General features: G+C 42.6%; 2 long non-coding RNA genes across 3 annotated transcripts; one reads left to right on the plus strand and one right to left on the minus strand.

The window, feature by feature from the left end:
• Positions 1–307: 307 nt before the first annotated feature.
• On the minus strand, positions 308–15,598 carry LOC140582357 (uncharacterized). 2 transcript variants are annotated; one of them, XR_011985294.1, is made up of 3 exons: positions 14,438–15,598; positions 13,690–13,779; positions 308–388 (listed from the first exon to the last, which is right to left on the minus strand). It is a non-coding gene; the product is annotated as an uncharacterized lncRNA (long non-coding RNA). The 2 variants fall into 2 exon arrangements; XR_011985295.1 differs by lacking the exon at positions 308–388 and adding an exon at positions 12,371–12,646.
• On the plus strand, positions 8,161–12,467 carry LOC140582356 (uncharacterized). The gene is made up of 3 exons (XR_011985293.1): positions 8,161–8,473; positions 9,537–9,623; positions 11,386–12,467. It is a non-coding gene; the product is annotated as an uncharacterized lncRNA (long non-coding RNA).
• Positions 15,599–16,683: the final 1,085 nt, after the last annotated feature.

Below are 16,683 nucleotides of genomic sequence, written 5' to 3' on the forward strand. Positions count from 1 at the left end.
GTACTTAGGGTTTTTTGTCTCCCCCCTCTTATATTCTTAACTAACCTCCCTGGAAGACTACAACCACTTCCTATACAACGACCCAACGACTTCCTACAGTGGCAGCCAGGAGCACCAGTGCGTGGATGTGCACCCCGGGAGTCGGGCAGCGTGCCTTCCTGGGGCAACCCGATGGATCCACCAGGTAGAGTGAGCAGAAGCCTCCCCGCTGAGGGCACCGGTACCCGGAACGGTTGTGCCAACACATGTAGCTGCAGACGCCGGCCATGCTTGCCAAGGCCTTGGCAGAGGCTGAGCGGACTGAGACAATCCTGTCCCTGTCTGCAACATCACGCCGGTCGCCAGCCACTTCATGCCAAACCTGCACCTGCGCATGTGGGGGCTCCGTCTGCAGAGAGGGACAGAGCATGCACGTTATACGCGCAAAGCCATGGCAGCTGCGGAGAGATCAGACACTTTGCCCACTACTGCCCTGCTCCGGTGCCTTGCCTCCAGCTGGGAAATGCCAGGTGGATGGCGCTGTAAGGGGGGCAAAAGTCTTGTATCTTTTCTAGTTACTTATGGTTGAGGTTAGGCTGGAGGGGTAAAAGTTGTTATTGTTGGGATTCGGGTTTTTCCACGTAGAACCGAATAGAGAGTCCACACAAAGAAATGAATACAAACGTGTGTGTGTGTGTGTGTGTGGATTTGCATTGATCACATTTGAGGACCAAACTGTCCCCAAAGTGTAGTAAAACCTGAAATTTCCCTACTTTTGGGGACATCTTTTGAGGTCCCCATTTGGATAACGTCAGTTTTATAAAAATCTGTGAATGCAATCAAAAAAGTAAAAATGCCAAAAGTCTTGTATCTGGGTTGGTTACTTATGGTTAAGGTTAGGGGTGGGTAGGGATTAAGTGTGTCGTGACTGGGATTAGGGTTTTTCCCATAGAAATGAATGGACAGTCCCCATTTAGATAAGAAGACCAACTTGTGTGTGTGTGTGCGCGCGCATTATGTATATATTAAATTTTGGGGACCAAATGTCCCCACAATGCAACAAAACCTGAAATTTTGACGATGTGGAGACCAGCTTTTTCAGTCCCCCAAAGGGAAACTCAATTTTAAAAAAATCTGTGACTGCAATCAAAAATCTAAAAAAAGTGTTTTGACCACAGAAATGAATGGATGGTCTCCAGGAAGATGAATACAAACGTGTCTATAATTGCATGAAAGAGAACGCAAATCATACAGGACATCTATCCTGGCAAGGCCATACTTCTCTCAGGAAAGCCAAAGCCCAACTTTTCTGTACCATTGTAATACAGATAATGTTTAACTGCTGTAATTAAGCAATACTATTGAAATAATTAAAATATAGATTAAATCAGGTGTGTTTTGTGATTTTAAATGAGTATGTGATATACTTGATATAACATGAATGTACAGTAAAACTGGTCTAAGTCGCCATCTTGTAACTCGTCAATGTGCACAAGTCGACGCTCAAGCAAAAGTCCCGATTTTTCCTAATGATGTTTCCTTTAAAATTCCTTGTGTAAATCGCCGCTTGTAAGTCGTCAAATTCCCTTAGTCGTCACCTAAATCCCGAACAACACAAATGAATGGATTTTCCTACCTGTAAGTCGACACCCCAATCGCTGCATTCCCGCCGCCTGCTTGTCACCACGGCGATGTAGAAAAAGGGAATCCCCACCTATCGCACTAGTCGCTCCCTGGGCTTAAGTCTCGCGTGTATAGTGCGGTGTAGTAGAGGTATGGTGTTATATTTACTAGTCGGCAAAACGGCGAGATAGACATAAGTCGCCGAAGTGTCGACTTAGGTTTATCTCTTCAATTCTCTAAGTCGTCACTTTTAAGCTGGTCCCGCGAGTGTCGACTTAGACCGGTTTTACTGTATTTCTGTCAGGGTCAGCCCCTCCTGTTGTCCCACTCTGTCCCTTCCCCGTTTGACCAGCAGGTGTCGCTGGTCATCCTGTTCTTTATGTTAGTCTTTGTTCTCCCCTGTTGCCTGTCTTGTCATATGGCTCAATGTGTTGAGCATCCAGTTGTGTGTACCCTTCTGTCCTGTGTTTGAGTCCCACCTCCTCTGTCTTTGTATTTTGCTCCCTAGTGTTTCATTTGAGTTTTTCTAGTTCCTGTATCTGGTGACGTTGTATTTGGTTGTGTTCCTTGTGCCCCTGCTTGTGTCTTTATCTGTTCTGTAATTCCCCAGTGTTAGTTTCTGTTTCCTTGGTTAGTTCTTAGTTTCCCTGTTATCAGTTCCTTTTGAGTTTATTAGTTTCACCTGTGCCCTGTTTCCCTGGTCTTTGTTAATTAGCCTCACCTGTCCTGTGTTAGTCTCGTTACCCCTTAGTATTTTAGTTCCTGCTTCTGTTCAGTTCCCCAGTGGTTCATTGATTGTGATTGTGTGTTGTTGATTGTCGTTGTTTGATGGTTTTGAGATTTTCAGTGTTCAACGTGTATTAGGTTTTTGTTATTTAGTCTTTATTTATCCCCTTTAGTTTTTGACCCCTCGTGGTCCTTTTGGTTTTTGCTGTGTTTGTAGTGTTTTCTGTTTTATTTAATAAACCCCTTTTTGTTCTTGGAGCCGCCAGTGGATCGTCCACCCTTTCTGTGCACCATGCCTCGTTCTCGCGCCCCGGATCCCTGACAAAGTAATAGTTTTTGGGTTTCCTGTCGTGAGAGATGAAAGCTACAGGCATGTAAATATTGTTTCCTGTAATAACTTTTTTTAAAATTATTTTCCTCATTGTTAAAAATCCCATGCATTAGAAGGTACCAGTCAGTGGAATCACACAGTGAGATATGTTGGCCAGCCGTCCTATTCATTCAGCACCAGCCGATCAAGTAGAGATTTCAGCACCACGGACAGTGATCTGTGTTAAACTGACCTCAGGTTCCTACACTGGCTACACGGAATTTTCTGTAAATAATTAAATGCCTCTATCCCCCTACATGTGGAAATGTTTCCCCCTCCCCCAGACCATTTCATGTTGTATCCTCATTATGTGTGTATTAGTTTGCAATATGGCTGTATGAGATGTCAGTCATTGACTTGTCGCTGATGCTCCCTGTTTCCTAAGTCTAGTTTTCTCAGATGAAGCAGTTCACACCTTAAGTTAGAAGAAGTTTCCTGTTAATTGCATCTGTTTGAACAGGGGTTCCCCACATATAGAGGAGAAAAGCCCCAACTTACAAATCAGCATCCATTTTTGTACGCTTTCTGTGAATGACGTCCCCGCACAGGATCACCAGATGCAAGACGACCACACTTTGTGCTACTTGTATGTTATGTTAGCAAACCACATACATCTACATTTCTTGCATTCTGTCACACTTGTGCAGAGCATTTGCAGTGTTTGTGATTAGTTATTGTTCAGTGTTCATTCATCTTTGGGATTTTGGTGTTATTTGTTTGATATACTGATGTTTATGTTTTTGCAATTTTATCAGTATACAGTATATTTGATTTTGCTGTTCTAAAATGTAGTTTGAAATATTTTGTCATCTTTTCTTACTTTAACATTTATCTTGTTAAAATACAGAAATGGACTGTTTTCTTGAGCCATAGTGTTTTATTCTACATCACAGATAATGCGTACATTCATAAAAGTAAGTGGTGATATTTTGCTCAGTATTGGTTCAAGTTCAGATACTTCAGGTTTTTATTAGACAAAACACATAAAAAATTTTGTGCAAAGCCATTGATTTATTTTTAAAACAACTGCACTGTGATATTTTTAACAAAAACAGCATATTGTCCTTTTTTCAGCTCTAAGCATCATATGGGCCTCTTACTGGCTTTCCAACGGCTTTTGGGGTCACATGATGGTCGATAATGATATTTCAGGCCTTTCCTGAAATCACTTTAAAAATTGATCTGGAATATATCGATTTATACTATAATTTGTGCAAATTAACACAAATGGGGTGATTTTGACCACAAACAATAATTCATAGTTGGAGGGTAACATTCCTCTAGATTGCAAATGTACTGATACTAAAACCTGTGACCTCAAAAAGTACAAAGAACTGGAGCAAAAGAAAAATGGTGAAAGCTGTCAGAAACAGACAGGAAACTATATGGATGTTTTAGAAGAGGTAGATGTGGTCCAGTTGGCTGTATTAGTGTCTATGTGTCCTCTGTATGACTGGCATCCTGTCCAGGGTGTACTCCATCCCCGTGTCCTGTCCTGTTTGGGATAGGCTCCAGGCCCCACAGCCCTCACCAGGATGAGAGGTTAGAAGATAGATGGGTGGATCCCGGAGAGATGCTCATAACCCTAATTTGTTGTTCTGTATCCAACCAGCTACTCTAGTATTTTTCATTATTTTTAAATGAGTTTTAGGAATGCCTTTCGCAGTCTAACTGACAAAGCAGGTTTTTGTGATCTAATGAACTGCCATGCCTTGTGATGGACTGCCGCCCCTCCTGGGAGATTCTCTGCCCTGTGATAGGTTGGCACCCCCCTCCTGGGAGATTCTCTGCCCTGTGATGGGTTGGCACCCCCCTCCTGGCATTTTCCCTGCCCTGTGATGGGTTGGCACCGCCCCCTGCTTATTCCCTGCACTCCTAAAGGGCTGGTGTCCCCATCTGGGTTATTCCCTGCCATGCGATGGGTTTGCCACCCCCTCCTGGGTTCCTCCTTGCATTGCGCCCATTATTTTCAGGTTTATATTCCAGTGACCTGTAACCCTACATGGGACAAGTGGCTGTGGAACGTGAATTAAGTGATTAATTAATCAAATTACAAACAAATTAATAAATAATCATCTCTCCTGTTTGCACCACTGTCCTATTTTCAGTATTCACTATTACATTTGAGTTGGCCTCCTGTCCAGGGTGAGCACCAACCTTGTGCCATATGCTGCTGAGGAGAGGCTACCAGCCCGTTTGCTAGATGGATGGATGATGGATGGATGGATTTATTTCACTGAACAATTCAATAAGCTCTGTAATAAATATAATTAAACTGGCAGTTAACATTCTCTGGCTGTCTAAATGCTCTTCTTTTTTGTCTCGCATTCTTCACATGTAGCCTGTGTAATAGTACAGGTGTAGCTGGTCCTGGTCCCTATAAGGGAAAACTCTATTTTATAAAAATCCGTGACTGCAATGAAAAAACTAAAAATGCAAAAACTCTTGTATTTTGGTTGCCTACTTACTGTATGCTTATGGTTAGAGCTGAGTAGGGGTTAAGTTAGCATTAGCATTTTTCCCATAGAAATGAATGAGCGGTCCCCATAAGGATATGTGTGTGTGTGTGTGTGTGTATAGGTGTTTCATTGATCACTATGACTATGCTCTAAATGATTTAAGCGGATTTAGCTTAAGTTGTAACTTTTCATGTGGAATGAACTGCAATGTCTCTGAATTAATTTAATTAATACTCATTAAGGTCAGTTCATTTACAATTCCTTATTTCAGGAGCCAGTTAATAAATCTAATTCATTTACAAGTATTTCTCCTATAATACGTGATACATGTTTACAATAATTCCCAGGGAAAGCATTTCCGGTAAGGCACTGCTCATTGACACAGATTATAAAGCTTGTTAGACTATGCAACATTATTTAGCGAAGGTGAGAGCTCCCCTAGTGGCCGCAGAAGTGCATTTCCCTAGAGCAGATATAATGGGCGGCAGCCTCATTGCTTTTTAATCACAACTTGGTGTAGGATCACACATGCACGTATCACAGGGCCTAAATTCCAGGTGGCCTGAGACAAGGCCGAGCCTGGTACGAGAGGCACCAAAGGGGGGTTACACACACGAACACATACACACAGATAACAAGGGAGGCCAGTACTCCAACTTTTATTGCCCTTGACTTGGCACACAACCCCCCTCCACATACACTCTGCCTTACATCTCACTCACCCAACAGACGAACACCCTAAAGGAAATTTCATTTAAGTTTGGCTTTTGTATACCCTGTATATTGATTTACTCACGACTACTAGTCTCAATCTACAGATACGTTATGTTTGTATGTGTCCTTAGACAATCTTAGTGTTTTGTGTGCCACCCTTATAACCATATTCACGGAGTATCACCTAATTTACCCCTTTGTACTTGAACACATATTAATTTAAATAAATAGATAGGTATAGCTACCATTGTATATATGTTCTCATGGTATACCAGAAGAATCTGGAAAATTAGTGTAACCAATGTGTCCTAACTTTGTTAAAAACCCCCCCTTCTCTTCCAACATTCCTTTGTGGTCCTTATCTGATCTTGGTGGACAGTCACCAAGTTTCTTTGTTTCTACCATGCTATGTTAAAAGAACTGAATTAAGGTGTATCTTATCCATTCTGGAGAAGATGAATTGGCATAAGCCACACCAAACAAAATATGTTGTTTCCAGATGTGCAACTTATATTGATATTACCACAAACTAACGGCCACGCCTATCTATGGATAAGATGTGCTGTTTGTAATATGAATATTTGATGTAATATCCGCACAGAGTGTAACATCTGTTGAGGTGCAACCCAAAACACCTGTATCCTGATGTGAATCAGTCACATAGATAAAATAATTAATTGTTTAATCAATTAATACAGAGGGTATGAGGTATGTACCTGTGAAGCTGGTATAGCATGTTTGGTGTCAAACTGATTGTTAATCACCCCTGATTGCAAATCTGGTCAGTGATTACCATAAAAGTGGATGTATCAAAAGTTATAACAGCTTAATGAAAATCATCAGTAAAGGGAGAATCAGTCGGGCCATAAATCTCAAAAGGACTGATACAGACCCCCTTCCGAAAGCCCGCCAAATGGATGGCCAGCCATTGGGCCAGGAGTCGAATTCCTGGTCATCCCTATTCATGAACTTTACAGCATAAAATCCTGGCACCTCAGAACAAAGGCGAGCAGAACAACCGCCAGCCAGCGCAGAGAATAACCGCCAGCCCGAAGGAGAACATCAGTCCGGGAGGAGAGAAGCCCACAAGAAGCCCTCCGGTGAAGGCCCAGCTGAACAGAGAACAGCACCCAAGACAAAGCTTCACCAGGAGAGAGAATCTAAAGGGACTCCACTCCACTGCTCCAAACGCCGCGCCTTCCTGAGTGCCATCAGCTCAGCAGCTCTGCCATCAACTGCCAAGACCCCCCCCCCCCACTCTTCAACCAAGTAAATCAACTTCCTTTCATTCTAACAACTTAAGCTGTTCTGTTTAACCTGCTATAAGACTTTAGGGTCGTGTTTCCACAAACTATGCTTGCTTTGCAGAACAGTATTTCCCATTTAAGGTTACTCATTTAAATCCGGTCATTGCATTTTCATAATTACATCGTTTGTTTTATTCCGTTATTTCGTGTTTGTTGTTTGTGTTAGGTGTAATGTCTGTCTTATGTTAGTTGTAGTGTTAGTTAGGAATAAATGCATGTCTTTTACACAACTTCAGCTTCCGTCATTGAGTACTCACACTAAGTTCCTGCCTCTGTGTGATCTTGCTACACGCTCTGAACCTCAAACTCGCCTGAAACATCGCGAGACTCTCTCTCATTGGCCGTGAGGGAAGCTTCGCTACCAATCGTGTACATTACCTGGTGATGCAGCTCGCTGGGCGAGCCTTCTAACCCAGGTTACTAAGCGATACTGGTAATTAGTGAATCCCATTTAAGTCTCACATTAACAGACTCACAGGGATGCCGCAATTGAGTTTGGAGGAGCCGACCATTCGGCATAACAATTGATTAATAATCAGCATTAAATAATAATTAATTAAACTTTAATTAATTCAAACATATTGGTGGAGAATATTAAAATTTATTTGAGCTAATAATTCCTACATTAATAGTGAAGAACGCGGGCACAAGGTTCAAACTTTTTGTGAGCACACAATTTAAACTTTTTATGACCGAACATGCAGTTGAATAAGCGCTACTGTGAACAGGTTGCAAAGTTGAGGATTAATTGCACTCACGGCAGTCCGAAGGCATTTAAGCGGGATTATACGGGCTTATTATTTTTTATTTCTATTATTAGTAGTTATTTTCTTTTGTTTTAATTTTCGGTTATTTTATTTTAGGTTTCATTCGTTTTAAACTGCAGTAAACTTAAACCCTATATCTGACGAGATTCTCAGGTATAGCGCGTTGTTTCCAGGATAGATTCGGACGAGTTTCTCCGTTTCTATATATCCTGGCAGAGATCTCTCTCTCTCTCTATTAGCTAACAGAAATTCTTGTTACGAGTTCTAACCTGAATTTTGTTGCGCTTGTACTCCCTGAGATAAGACCGATAGCTTAGCTACCTATCAGGATCTTTCTCGTATGTGTGTGCCTGCTTTAGACAAAGCAAGTTTAACACCGCTTTGCGCTGTGAGCCAAGTGTGTGTGTTATTTAGAATTTGGGAGTCTCCAGTGCTTGAGACCCGCCGTGGTTAACGAGCTCACCGATAAAGAGCTGGAGGAGTACAAGCAGGAGGTTGAGAGGAAGCAACAATCCGGCGTGGAGGACGGTACGTTAACCGAACCCAGAACCCTGTCGTGTTCGCACTGATGAAAGACAGTGTTTTACTGTCCATGTCTGCCTGCTAGCAAAAGTCTGTCATTTTTATTGACCCATCATGCACTATCCAGTGTGAGCAAGATGGTTAGGCCAACAAATGTCCCATAGTATAACTACACACTGACATACTGCATTAGGGCCTCAGTAAAACACTACTCACACGGATCTGGAGTCCCATTGTGCCTTAAAGGGGAATTCCAGCTACATTCTGTAGTTTCGTATTCCTGGTGTTTGCTATTGGACACCTTTAAACCAACCATTATCATATGTTCCTCAGTTCACTCCAAGTAACCATTTCCTGAGACACTGAGGATTAGTGATGGTAAAGGTAGAACAGGGGCATTAATTCACAGTGAATATCACATATCAAATATCTGAATAGAAGCATCTCCTGCTGATGTCGAGGAATAGCGTTTTTTTTTTTCGGGAAACAGCTGGGTGTGTAATCCAATTTCTTCCAGGTTTGTAGGGCTAGTGTGACTTTCTTTGAAGGAATTCCCTTTTAAGTACATGCAGCATGAGGAGCCCAAGGGTGTTTAATTCAAATCTGTTCTGAATTTGATTAGAGTAAAACTAACCCCCACCTGCCTCTAATACATCCGTCCATTTACTGAAACTGCTTGTCCTGTTCAGTGTTGGGGGGGGGGGGGTCTGCAGCCTATCCCAGAGGCTGTGGATGCAAGGCAGGGGACAACCCAAGATAAGGCACACTCTCACTCACACACACTGCATGTTTGCGGACTGTGGGGGGGGGGGACTGGTGTACCTGGAGGAAACCCCACGACGACACAGGCAGATCATGCAAACTCCACACATATGGAGCCGTGATGGTCCTGGAGGTGTGAGGCGACAGTACTAAGCACTGCCCCGCCGTGCCACCCCCCACCCTTAATCATCACTTACAAAGTCTAAACATTATTCCTTTCACTTTCCACTTGCACCCCCTCACTTTCCTACCCAGCTCCATGCACATGGGGATTTTATATGTATCTCTCTCCTTGACTCTGTGTCAGGTGGGGAGGAGCTGGTGAATGAGAAGGGGACCCCCCCTGCCTCCTCCCCAGAAAAGTGCCCCTCCCCCACTAACCCTCCTTTGTCAGGTGAGACCCAGCATGCAAAAAGGCTGTTGCATCACCTGTTGGGTCAGCATCACTGTTCTGCTGTGTTTGGCCGTTTTTCCCTCACTCTCAGGCTTAGGAGATCAGGCAACAGAGGATCCCTACAGAGGAACTGCATGCATGCAAAGAAAGGAAATGTAGCTGGACTGTAAGATGTCTGCAAGAAAGAGCAAAAATCATTCTATCAAGTCTGTGCATTTGAGGCTCCTTGTATCTCATAGTGGCTCATAGTGAAAGCATGCAGATAATTGGCTTATTGCTTATATAGTCATACTGTTATTGGTGTATACCCAGTCTTTTGGAAATTAGCATTTTTAATATTATGCAAATATGAGGCACACAGCAAACCAAATGGATACAGATCCATTTTAACAATCATACATTAAGCCAGTGGTGCCCAAACTTTCTCTGCAGGGCCCCCCTTTTCTAGATAGGAACATTATTGAGCCCCCCTCCGCATTCAAACTTTATTTGAAATACAACTCCCTTTTCTAATTGAGCGAAACAAATGCAATTACAAAATACAAATGGTGCAATTTCACCACTGTGGGAGAAAAAAGAGCAATCAATTAAAAATAAAAGTCCAGCATAAGTTTGAAATTATGCAAATGCAGATTTAACATTCCTGTTAATATTCATCGGCGTACACAAATTAAAGTTTGTCTTACATTTACCACATTTTGTTTTTAATGATAACCGCAGGTTTCAGCCTATACCAAAGCACAAAACAACACTAAATCATACCCATTAATTTGATAGTCTCCCTGCACTTCATGTAGAAAATTTTAAACCTCATTTTTCATGATATGGTTAGATTTTATTGTCCGGTGCTGCAAAACGTCGTCACGCGTCACCATGTCACATGGTGCAAAAACCTTGCAAGAGCAAGACGACTTAAGACAGATGGTACAGCACCTCTCAGCCGGCTGAACAAACTGGAACTGCCTCCGTGACGACACAACTTTGCCCTTATTGGCTGAAGAACGTGACGTTTGTGTCCCAGGAAGTTCCGATGCATTATCTGCTATTTCTCCCGAAAATCACGTAAAGCAGTGAGAACTGGTTTTCAGTTAATTTACCTGGTAAAATAAAGTTTAAATAAATTACATAAATGCTCTAATAGTACACGTAAGTTAATGGTTTATATATTGTTATTTACTGTAATGTTGCGTTGCTTTATTTGTTTAATCGTCCAGTCTGTGAAGAGATTATTTTGCCCCTGAGGCTATCCCATTGGTACCCCCCCCCCCAATACCTCTGCGCCCCCCTAGGGGAGCGCTCCCCCAGTTTGGGAACCACTGCATTAAGCCATCAGGAGATGTGAAAGCCGTATTTCACAGTCAAATGGCAGTTTAAGAGGGAAAATGCTCATTAGGCATTAAGACTACTCTTAAAATGGTCAGCATGTGAATTTTTGTCTTTTTACATCTTATATTGATCTTTTTCTGGATCACTGTTCTGTGTCTCACTAACTGCCAGGTCCATGCTGTCAGTGTTGGCATAACCAGCTGTTCACCTGTCTCCACAGCTGTATACCTCTCTTCTGTCTGTCTGTTTCTGTGTGTCCTGATGTACTGACAGGTAGAAAAGCCCCCTGGTTCTCATTAGTCTTGTGTCACTAGTGAGAAACCATTGACTGTTCAGAACCTTATAATGAGAACTGCAGACTAAGACACTGAGTGGATGGTAAGGGGCTTGTATGCAAGGAGATTTTGTTCATTTCTTTTGCATCACACGCTACCAGATGAGGTGAACCTGAATAAAACCACGGAGTCATCTAAGACCCCGCTGGAGAATGGCAAGGAGGAGGACCAGAGGCAGGAGGAACTGGAGAAGAGCATGAAGGCTCTGTCCACCAACGAGACATCGCCTGCCCCACCCACAGCACCCCCAGCCGCGCCTCCCTCCAAGCCCACTGGCCCCACCCCAGAGGGCTCCCCCTCCAAATCCCCTTCCAAGAAGAAAAAGAAATTCAAGGCACCATCCTTCCTTAAGAAGAGCAAGAAGCAGAAGGATAAGTCAGAAGCCTGAGAAGTTACTGGGATGTACTTACTGAGTACTCAGAGTACTCAGTTATGCATATGCTGACAGCTGTCTATGTATTTACTCAAAGACACAGTTGGTCTTACACTTCCGCTCTCTACGCTCATCTGTCACTCACATTTTGATCTGTTCTGCTGTTCGTTTTTGTGACAAAGCTGCAATTTCACTACAATCTCTAAAATCACAATACCTGAAGATTTACAACAATGCAAATTATGCATCAGTACATACAAGCAATTAACAGCACATACGTATGTAAAATAACCTATGTAAAAAAAAAAAAATTTAATACGTTGTTTTCATGTACTACTTTTGCTATGTGAATATCGGCTATTGAACGGATGTAAATATTGAACGTGTTTGCAGGTGTGAACCTGTTTTCTGTTAACAATTTGATAATTTTGCTCAGTTTTCCACTTTGAAGCACTCGTGTGATAAAAACATCAGGGAACAGCAAATAAATGAGTAAATGACTTACACTGTCACACGTTAAAAACATGGTATAAAATGTACCTGAAAAGCTTTTTTGTTAGCTTGTGGATGCAGTTATAACAGAGATGCGTAGGGCACTATACATTCCTATTGTCATGTTTTCCTTTTAAATATATCCATACTCTTAAAATTCTTTGCCGCTATAATTCTTAGGCCTAATGTTATGCTTAATTATGTTATCTATTTATATTCACTGTTTTTAATTGAATTTTATTTAATTTTAGATGCGAGTGTAAAAATGTTACCAATGTATCTCATTAAAAACCGCTTCACTTTCAGCAATTTTAAAAACTTCTTTGTCTTTTGAATTAAGGAACTAGCATTCTTGTTCAGGATACTGGGCATAGTATGATATCACAGTGGGTCAGTATAGCCCAGGGGTCTCCAACTCCGGTCCTGGAGAGCTACTATCCAGTAGGTTTTCTATCCCACTTGGCTTCTGATGAGCCACACCTGTTCCTGGTATTTACCTGAGACAAATAAAATGAACACTACTCCACTAACTAGTAAAAACTACATGTTGTACTACATTTTTACTGAAATAGCCCAGTTAGCTAGTAGCTAAAATTCTTAAGTTCAACCCTTGGTTATACTAAATCTTACAAAATACTATGGCTTTGTAGAAAAACAAATGACGACTCAAGTTTAATTTTGAAGCATAACCCCACTTATTCATAAATGACATATATCATACATTAGATAACAGGATTCTGCCAGTGACGGATGGACTCTTCGACTTGGGTAAGCTTTGCACAGACACCCTACCTTAAGCAACTTGGACGCTGAAAAAGATAAGGGGGGGAGGGTGCTGGCTAGCCTTAGGCAGTATTATGGTGATATATGGCATCATATTTTTGTTCAAACCCCCGCTTGGCCAATTTTATTGGGAAATATTGATAAAATGGGTGGGAGTGGTGTTCGGAAAAAAAAATAAAATTCCTACCCAGCAGAACATTTTACCTGGAGGGTTTGTGTATGCGCAACCAGTGAACTACATAATGGATCTAAATCTGAAACACCTGCCCATAATTTTGTGCTACCCTATATTCTGATACTAAATCTGAAACAGCTGTTCTGATATTTCATCCGACCCATCAAATATTGACGGCTATTCACATGCATGCACATCAATTAATATCCATATGGAGAATTATAGCGATCCTCTCAGGAAAGTCTCCAAACTTGATTCTGTTGGCTTTATGCAGAATGTCGTAGGGCCTACTCATCTGTTTGACCACACTCTAGATTTGGTTTTTATTATGGTATTTCTATGGAATTTTGAAAATTCTTCCACTAAACTCTGCTATTTTGGACTATGCATTGGTGGCATTTGAGATTCAGACAAATACTACAACATCGTATTGCTAAGTACTACTGTAGTCGTCACATCTTATACCCAGCATTTAGCAAGCACGTCCACTCTGTCCTGTATACATTAATGTTAGGGCCCGGGGGGGGGGGGGGGGGGGGCAGCCAGTCGACTTTGGACCCCCAGAGGTTTTTTCCTCCTTACTTGGGAGTTTTTGGTTCCTCTCTTGTCTTCTCTCTTCTGCACACTGTGCACCTCAGCATGCGTTGTCCCCGCTCTGTGATTTTACGTGTCCTACCACAGTTGACCATGGAACAGTTAGTAGCGAGGAAATTTCACCAATGGAGTTATTGCACAGGTAGCATCCTATCACGGTACCACGCTTGAATTCACTGAGCTCCTATGAGTCACCCATTCTTTTGCAAATGTTTGTAGAAGCAGTCTGCATGCCTAGGTATTTGATTTTATACACCTGTACCTATGGAAGTGATTGGAACACCTGAATTCAATTATTTGGAGGGGTGTCCCATTACATTTGGCAATATAGTGTACATCCTTTTAAGAAACACTGCCTGTAGCATTATAATACTGTTGCCAGGGTTCGAATTACAAAGTGGCTTTCGGGGGAGCCGTATTTACCGATCCTCCCTGACTGACTTTAACGCTTTTGGTGCATGTTCGGGCATTTAAAACAATAGGTTTACAGTAAACCTATTGTTTACTTAGTAAACCGTTTACTTCAAAACGCAAGCGTCAGTCAGTGTTGTCAGTGTTAGGGCAAACAGCTCTGTCCACGGTTCTGAATCAACCGCGCTTAGGCCTACATCATGCAAATCATGATGAAAACAGAATAACTCACATAACAATCATAAAAAAATACATCAATATTAAATAGGATTAGGGCCAATCCTCACAAACGCACAGATCAAGTAAGTAATTCCATGATTCTTACCTTAAATCAGAAGTGACCACAGAGGCCTGGGGTCTTCTGTCTTTGCTTTCCGTCCTGTAACCCAGGATGTTGAGGGTCGGTGACTGTCCCGATGCTTGTAAATCTTTTTCCGCAGGTTATTCTGTGACTCGCTGCTGACCTCTCCATTCATCCATTCCTCTGACAGATGTACTCCCGTTGCTCATTCGGCGAGCAGCAGGCTTTTTGCCTCCATGCATACTGTACATCCTAACTTCTGATTTTTGGAGTAGAGCCATGTATTCCTGATTCTCCACTCACTCCATTGCTTTGTTGTCCAGTTGAAAGGTGTTGCATGATCGCCTGGTCCGCTGCAGGTCGCAGCGGTGGTTTCTGGCGCCAAAGTCTCGCTGTCCTCGGTGCTGGTGCTGTCACTAGCAGCAACTTTTAGCGGCGGCAGCGGCGGTAACACCGGCAAGCTAGTTGTAGCTGTTGCACTGTCATCACTCCTCTTCGTTTGTTTTGTAAATCCAAATTGACTGAGGTTTGGCTGCTTTCTTTTTGACATTCTTATTAGTATCCACAGAGTGTTCCAAAAAACGAATAAAGTATGTTTTGAACTTGAAGTTAAGCTAACATTCAAATACCAACTCAGTGAGAAGTTCAAGTGGTGACGTAAACGTAGTACCGTAATTTTTGGACCATAAGACGCACCTGACCATAAGACGCACCTAGTTTTAGAGGAGGGAAATGAAGAAAAAAAAATTCTGAACCAAATAGTGTCCTAAAATATTTTATGTCAACCATCCTTACCTGGCCACATCCCTCCCCCCTTTTATGGCGCTGATGGGGATGTATCTAGATCGCGTTTCACCGCTGCGTTGTTCAGCAAATTACCATGCGAATGCGATTTGAATACGCGCTAATGCGGCTATTTAGAATGTGAATAGCGATCTTCGGGTGACAGCGGTACTACACGCCCCCGATGCAGGTAAAACAAAGTAAGGTGACATGGTTTGATTTTTTTAATGTATTTTTTTATTTAACGTAATTTTGAAAAGACAGAAGCCAGCGTTTTTTCATTATTCTACATTAAGATTTCAGTGAGATATAAACTGAAATAGACGCGAAAAGTACGCTGTACAATGCACTCGAACCCAGAAGGTTAAAGCACGTGAGCAGAGCAATATTCGGACCATAAGACGCAGGGGACTTTTTCCACCCACTTCTGGGGGGAAAAAGTGCGTCTTATGGTCCGAAAAATACGGTAATTTCAGTGCAGCGCCGCCACGCATGGATGGTCACAGCAGGAGACAGCGGAAAATAGTGTTCGGAAATAGTAATGTAATGAGCAAATAAACACACAACATTGACACATTTTTAATATCATCATTTATTTCAGGAACCTTAATGTACAGAAAATCAAAATCTATATGCGACACAAAAAATGTAAAAGTGTTTTAGAGCTCCCCCTAAATGTCTCAAAGTAGGCTTTCAGGGGAGCCCAGGTCCTTTTCAGGGGAGCCGAGCTCCCCTTAGCTCCCCCGTAATTCGAACCCTGACTGTTGCAGCTGGAGGACTAGGGCTATTCAGTGATTATTATAGGGCAGTCCTCCCACCCTTTTCAGCCAATCTCTGGGGATTTAAGCACCATTTGTGACGAGATATAGTGAACTCGCTATTTAGATCCGTCGCCGTAACGCGAGCGCTGTCTCGTTTCAGCAATTGTTTTGAGGGGTTTTAAACTGCGCAAGACACAGAAGTTAGCCGCAAGCGGCGTGTGCATACGTTAAAAGTGTATGTCACTCATCTAGCGTCGGCAATCGCCTAGCAACCGTCTTGGTTACGAGTGCAGTCAGCGAACGCCACTCTAACCACTTAAAGGTCAGAGCCCTGAAGGCCTGCCTGACGCCATTTGTTTTTTTCTCCTGGGTCACCAGTGACCCCACCCCTTAGGCTCACGTACCTGGGACCCCCCCCACAAAGGGAGCAACGTCCCATTGAGCCTCTAGTGGTCAGTCATAGAACTACCACTCCATTTCGAAATTGCGCCTCTAGTGGTCAGGCATTGGACTACCACTCCATTTCGAAATTGCGCCTCTAGTGGTCAGGCATTGGACTACCACTCCATTTCGAAATTGAGCCTCTAGTGGTCAGGCATAGAACTACCACGCCATTTCGAAATTCCGCCTCTAGTGGTCAGGCATTGGACTACCACTCCATTTCGAAATTGCGCCTCTAGTGGTCAGACATTGAACTACCACTCCATTTCGAAATTGCGCCTCTAG

Source organism: Paramormyrops kingsleyae, chromosome 24 (assembly GCF_048594095.1).
Source record: "Paramormyrops kingsleyae isolate MSU_618 chromosome 24, PKINGS_0.4, whole genome shotgun sequence".
In the NCBI taxonomy this organism is placed as follows: Eukaryota; Metazoa; Chordata; class Actinopteri; order Osteoglossiformes; family Mormyridae; genus Paramormyrops; species Paramormyrops kingsleyae.